Below are 7456 nucleotides of genomic sequence, written 5' to 3'. Positions count from 1 at the left end.
TACGGAACCCTTAGTACTTCACTTACACTTCAAGGACAAAATTCTAAGACAAAATGCTAACGATCTGAAAGTCAAATGAAAAGTAATAATCATTCGCTATCATAATTGCTTATATAGAAGAAACTCGGTTTCGAGAAATTTTTCATATTTTGGCATATTAGCCAGTTTTAAGTTGTGTCCAACCTACTTTAAGTATTTTTCGAATCTGTCCGTGTGTCTGCGTCTACATGTATTTGACCGATTTATTGTGGGCACTCCAACTCAAAGCGTAAAGCATAGAATCGGACGAAATTCGGTACATATTTGTTATCCCTATCGCTCCGCGTGGAAAACCAATGAAAGCTTATAGATACTGCTGTTTTTTGTTCCAGTCCTTACCCTAATACAGTAAATCTGGCCTATAATTGTTCTTTTAAGGCTTCAATTTCTAGAATATCCGCTGAAACCAATGTACTTTTCCCCCTAACATCAGCAAAGAAAGTCTAAAATTGCGTTCTTAAAACTACAAGTGTCGACAATTTTCCGGGGGAGCACCCCCAGATTCCACCTTTTCCTTCCTCCCTTTTCCCTATTAGATCTGAATCCTTTCATCTTTCTTTTTATTTCCATGTGTAAAGAAAATTCTTGTTGCGCCCCTGTTAGGAGAAAGCACTAAATTTTAGAGCATACATATCTCACTTAAAGGAAAACCCTGCACTACTCTCCTATACCATTCCCTCTCTTCAGGTCAATCAAAAAAAAAAAAAAGGTGGCAGGCAAAATATTATAATCCCACACACACACACACAAGGACGACGACTCTCCTCCCCCCCCCCCCGAAAATACCCCGCAAAACGCCCAAATAAAAGTTTAAACGCACCTCTAGTGTGAACACGTATGCAAGAAGTCTTGTAATTAGTAATGAGCAATGACACATCAGGAAAACCTTTTCTCCCTCGCACCCACCTTGTTATATATAATCTACAATTGGCAAATAAGTGCATACATATCATGCGCCCCTCTGAAGTTCTAAGGTTTGCGCCCCTTCGAGAAGTCCAGTCCGGCCCTGCCTTCCAACAGGATTCCACACTTGTACACAGAGCTAACGACACTCGATTGGTGCAAGACACAACTTCCGGACTTCATTGGAGCTCAAGAATGGCCAACGTATTCTCCAGTTTGAATCCAATGGTCGGTCCATTGGATTCAAATCTCCCCCTCTGTTTGATCCATCGTGGAGACAAGGGTATGTACTAAACCTCATAAAACTTAGCATCCAAAATAAATCCTTATGCAAGGCATGGAATAAACTATCAGTAAGTGAGTTGCGACCCAGAGCCGAAAATTTTGTGACATGTTTAAAGCTCTGTATTAATCCTAAAGGCAGCCACTTTGAAAATCTGTAAATATATAGGGACGAAATAATGTATTCATACTTATTTTGAAGTTTGATCGTAATATTTTCATTAGCATTAAAGTCTTGGTGTGCAAGTTATTTCTTGTCATCCTGTAACTTCATCACTATTTCGCTTTCAATGTTTTTGATTTTTAAAAATATTTTATAAAATGTTAACGCATTAAAAATATTAATAGGTTAATTTCTAGTCTTTTGAATGTTAGTGCTCTAAGTGGTCTCATAGACTGACGTAAAATTGTCTCATCCTTTCTTTCCCTAAAAAAATAAAGCTAATCTACTTTGAAAACCTAACTAATTTTTTCGCAAAAAATCTGTCTCATGATGCTTTTTTGATTGCAACCCGTTTCAAATTTTTCGATTATTACACTCTTCATGTTTTTCCCTGGTAAGAAATGTCATCTTTAATTGCCCTGTGTATACTGTATAAGTTTGTACGATCAGATAACCGAAAAGTATTTTGGTTGAACAAGTTCGAAGTTTCAAAACTAGAGAAGATTTTTGAAAAGAAATTTTCATCAAGGATAAACAATAGTTCTGTTTCAATAAATGGTCAAATAATATGCAGCACTTGATAATTGAAGGAGTTTTTTCAAAATTACCAATGTTAAAAGTCTTACCTGGTGATGATACACTCTTTTTGACTGCAGCGATTCAGACTCACATTGAATTTTAACAACCATCCACCAAAACCCCCAGGTTTCATGAAAGATATAAATTGATATAGGGAAGTTTTATCTGATGATAAGATTAGATTCTTATCGTCTATTAAAGTGGATTGGCATATATATTTCCAAGAAGGTTCAAAGAACTTGGGCATGCTTATTCGTATGTTATTATTGCCTTTTTCAATTTTGTGCAACAATTCCTTATCTTTCGCAGAATTCCACTCAAAAATGTTTAGACAGTAGTTATCTAATTAGGTTCTCGCCCACCCTAAGAGTACGTCAAATGAATAGGTGACAATGATGTAGCAATTAAAGAAGTGACTTTGCTCTAGGTTACGAAAGAAGCATTTTGGAACAGTTTGCAGTGACTGCAGTCAATAATGTTTGATTTTCATAATGTAACGATAGAGATTAAGAGATAGATAATTGTTTTGCGTCTTTCTTTAGTTTCAGTGTCTATGATAATGTATGCAGACGAAATTTTAGAAATATAGGAAGAATTTCTCAATGGACGAATGTTGCTACTCTAATACAAGTGTGGTGCGCACTTAACGTAAAACGACTTGAGACTACTAGCGCAGTCAGAATGGGAGGAGGGGTTTGTTCATAACAATCCTTACCAACGTATAAGATATCATGTTATGATTTTGTTCCCCATTGAGTGTTGGAATCAAGGGCCGAAGGGGAGGGTTTGATCCCCCCCCCCCACCTTATACACCCCTGGGTAAGACTATTTGCTGGAACTGAAGAATTAGTACGCTCTAATGAAAAGTATTGAAGGTATGAGAAAGGATGTTAAATGATAATTGCATCTCTGCGTCATAGATTGAGTAAGAAATGATTCTTCAATGAAGCATTTAAAGAAAATGAAAATGTGAATATCATTTGGTGAGATGTACATCATTGTTACCGTAAGCGCGAGCTACTTTGGCCCACATTTTGGAACTTTTTTCAATAAGTTTGCAACTACTCATAGTTCCAAGTCGTGGAAGCCTTTTTTACGCGTCTACAGTTCTCTTAGTTTAATTTTTTAATACTGATCTTTGTTTCAAAGTATTATTACCCTTTTTAATTGTTTTTTATTTTTACCAATGTTGCCCTTACGTTTGGGTTACTTGGCCCTATTAAAAACTATTGTAGAACGAACTATAGCCAAAGAAAAACGTGTGTTCATAGGGAAAACTATTTTTTTTGAAAGAAAAATACATTTCACAAGAACTTTGAGTCTTACATATTTGTTTTAAAGAATTTTTTTTAATGTATGTGCATACCTAATATAGTTATTGTCTCAGAGATTACCTGGGGGAGGGGGCGTCAATTTTTTTTTATTCAACGGACTTCCATTAAATTGGGCATTGCTGTGCGGGTACTGCTAGTAATTGATAAATATCGAATTCAACATCGTGGAAATGGCTGCTTAGAACTACGAACTACGTAATTTGCATTAACTTCTTGAATTCTCATTTCATTCTACGTGGGGTCAGAATATCCATAAGACCTTAAAAAATAACTTAAAAAGAATAAAGCAAAAAAAAATATGCATACAAACAAAAATTACTAGGCTTATTAGCATTTTCTACGCTACGGCATGCGTTTGTTTTACCCTTTTCATCCGCCATTAGACAGTGGCTGAAGTGCCCCCTATAGTTTGCTGGAGTTGCGAATAAAGAACAATAACATGTCAACTAAAAACAAACAATTTTCATCATCAAAAAAAAAAAAAAAATCGTCTAAGCTTTATCTTTATATTAAAACATTAAGGACTCCGAATTGTTCTGCCAAAAACTGAATACATAAATTAAAACTTTAGATTGGAAATAAAAACGAATCATATCAACACTAATTATTTCACAGTAAAGACCATGGCTGTGGAGTCGGAGTCCATCTCATTTTGAGGTGAATGAGTCCAAGTCGGGAATCTAAGATTTTTAATTCAAGGACTCGGAGTCAGAATCGGTCACTTTCTCTCAAAGTCCGCAACTCTGCCGATGTTTGCTGCTTCGGAATCGGACTAATTTTGATACAAAGGAGTCGGAGTCGAAGATTTTAAATTTTCCAAGGGTTGGAGTCAGACATTTTCCCTCCGTGTCTAAATTTCTGCCAAAGCTACGGAGCCAGAGTCAGAGTCGGTATAGTTTTCGGGTACAGGATTCAGAGTCGGAGTCGACGGTTTTAAAGTTCTAGGGGTCGGAGTTGGGAGTTGCTCATCAAGAGCTATTTCCAAAAAAATTTGTTTGAAGCAAATCCGCCTTAAAGTTCGGGATCTACATTGACTTATAGTTTCGCCGTAGGCACCAATGTTAAAGGATTTGAAATGTTCAAAATTGAATGGAAAATCGTTCAAATCAAAAAGATATTTTCTATACATACTCTTCTTCAAAAACTTTTTCCTACAAAGTTTGTTAGAAGCAAATTCGCCTCTAAGTTCGGGATTGCCTTGAATTTTCCCGCAGGCGCTAATGTTAGATTTTTTTTGAACTGTTCAAAATTGAACGAAAAATTATTCAAGTCAAAAAGTAAAATATGGGAATGAGGCGTCCTCCACGAGATCTTTTGATGCTCGAATCGGACTGTTCAATCAAAAGTTATTAGGGGGGGGGGGACAGACAGACCGACATACATTTTTCCCCATCTCAATACCCTACTTTCCAATTTTTAAATTTTCGATAATTTTTTTAATTAATATTTTTATTTTATTACTATTATTATTATTATTTTTTTTTTTTTTGTTTCTCGCGATATTTTAAAGATTTATTAAGCCTTCTTTCATGCTTTTTCCTTCTTTCTTTGATAGAATTTGAAGAAAAAAGCTTTGAAGATACTAAAAATAAAGTAACGTCAAAGAAATCATAAAGATGTCTGTGGCAGGCCTGCGTCCAGGAGCCACCGCAGCACCTACAGCCTTGAAATTTTATTTTATTTTATTTTATTTTTATTTATTTTTTTTTTTTTTTTAAAGTTTCGAATTAATTTTTTTTTTTTTTTTGGTGATTCATTTTTAAGCTAAAATGTCCCGAAATTTGCCTATTAAAGAGACGAAAGATTTCTCACATCCCTAAATATTCTACGTCTTTCGAAAGAGATTTTGTTTCGTTATTAAATAAAGCTTGTTCCAATTTTCTCAATTAATGAAAACAGTATATATAAGGGTTTCTATTTTAGGGGAAAATCCTAGACTCAACACATTTCAAGCTCTGAACTGAAACGCAAAATATATTACCAGGGACCACGAATTTAAATGCGACGTTTTAAATGCGTAAAATTACCGTTTGCTATGTTCAGGGAGCCCTTAAGTTGTAAAATTTGGAACTAGTTAGTGGATTCAAGGCGAGGTTTGCTGTTTGAAGCGTTTCTTTAAAAATGATTTTGTTATATGCATTTTTTATCAAGTTCTTTTTGTCGTCGGATTAGAGTGTGATTTTAATTTTTTTTTCTAAATTTAATAAGCTCTTTACTGAAAATTTATTTTCTATGGGAAGGGGAGCGCGTTTTTTATTTTGTTCGTAACGAATATTTTAATCTTATTCTTCTTGCGCTTTAAATCTTCATGAACCAAATGAGATTGCGAAATAATCTTTCGGGGTTAGTGAGCGAGAGTAAGCAGGGGATAGAGCCCAATAGTCTTTACAAAAATAAAAAATAAATAAATAAATGAAACTTTTTTAACGAGGGAAAGAATTGTTTTCATGTATTTAAGCTTAAATACCATGTGTAAGCTTAGTTGATGGTGTTGTATAATTTATATATATATATATATATATATATATATATATATATATATTAATTTACTTATTTATTTTTGGAGTAATTGATTGTTTCAAATGGTACTCAGAGGCACAAAAGCTAAAGGGGGACGAAATATAGCACCTTTACCCTACGTCCGGAAAAAAAAAAGGAGATGTCTTCATCAAAGTCATTTACCATTTTTTAACCCTGTATCGGTCCTGGACCATAAATAAGGAATTCCATCCCATAAAATATTTTTTGGCGTGCCCTGTCTTAATCAGTGCTTTGCTACGGCTCTGCTTCGAGAAACTAGTCAAACAGTATTTTTGACCGAGATGTTCAGCAAGCAATGACTTTCGTTTAAAGTACTGTATGTACAATATACTGATGCAGTACAGCACTCGTAAGTGCGCTAAAAAGTACAAAAGTTGCCTTTCCATTTGATTAATTAAAAGCTCTCTTTTTGTAAAAAATAGTTTTTTTTTTTCTTCTTTTTTCAACATGCACTGCGTAATTCATTAAATTAGACCCTTGGTCGGAAAAAATCCAGTGATCCGAATGGGGTCCGGTCCCAATTGATTCGGATAATTGGAGTTCTACTGTATAAATCAAAGAATACAAAATATTAATTATGATAATAATAATAATAATATTAATAATAAACACAGGGAAACAAAAATTAAAGCTAAAACTTTTGATTTTTTGAAACAGCACGACTTTTTAAGAATCTTTTTTTTTTTACTAATTCGTATAAAAATTTAATTAAAACTGAAAATATAAATCAATAAAATTATTTGCCACGAAATAAATAGCGATTGAATTTTTTGTTAATCAATGAACATTGTGCAAGCAAGCAGCAAAATTTCTTTGATGTATACCTATTGACTACAATAATCATGTTTATTAGTGTTAATAAGCAGTGTTAGTGTTATATGGTCTTAATTGTATAGTGTCTTATTAAACATGAAAATCCTGATAAACTGAAGTTCAAATTTAGTTTTCTTTAGGGAAGACGCAAAAGAATAATATTAATGTGCAAATAGTTTTTTTTTTTTTTTATGCATACATCTGTTTTGGAGCTTCAAGGTAGCTTTCATCAATGCATAAAATGTGAGGTTATGTTGCAATTTCATAAATTACACACACAGACATGCCCCTCCCCCTGGACGATGCTTCCCCCAGTAACGAGCCCGTCAACTAATTGAGATAAATATAATGATAAATCTTGTAAAATTACATCCCTCTAAAAATTTTAATGGTGAAATCGGAACCAAGAGAACTCCCTCGTTGGCACCACTGACATACCTAAGTGTCTGAAAAAGTTTTCTGAACTATGTGCTTGGTGTATAGCATGTCTTTGATGATAAAACGATGTATGACTTAAAGAGAGTTCATTTCTGCTTGCAAGAAAGAACTCACGAGGCGCAGACTGCACCATTGATGTTTTAAGGGGATAATTTTAGAAGTTTTTCAATCTCATTCTGGGAAATCTTGTTGTTGGGGGTTCTCCGTAGCATTCGAGGAATGCTACTAAGCTTGTCTACCCAAGAACGAGACTCCTTAAATGATATCAAAAACAATCTGAAATTATCCCCTAAAACGATAGGGTTCCTAGTGCTGACTGCCCCCTCAGATTTTTTTTTTTTTTGGAGAGGGGGGGGGGGGTAGT

This window comes from Uloborus diversus, chromosome 7, assembly GCF_026930045.1.
Source record: "Uloborus diversus isolate 005 chromosome 7, Udiv.v.3.1, whole genome shotgun sequence".
Classification (NCBI taxonomy): Eukaryota; Metazoa; Arthropoda; class Arachnida; order Araneae; family Uloboridae; genus Uloborus; species Uloborus diversus.
This window is presented reverse-complemented; position numbering follows the sequence as displayed.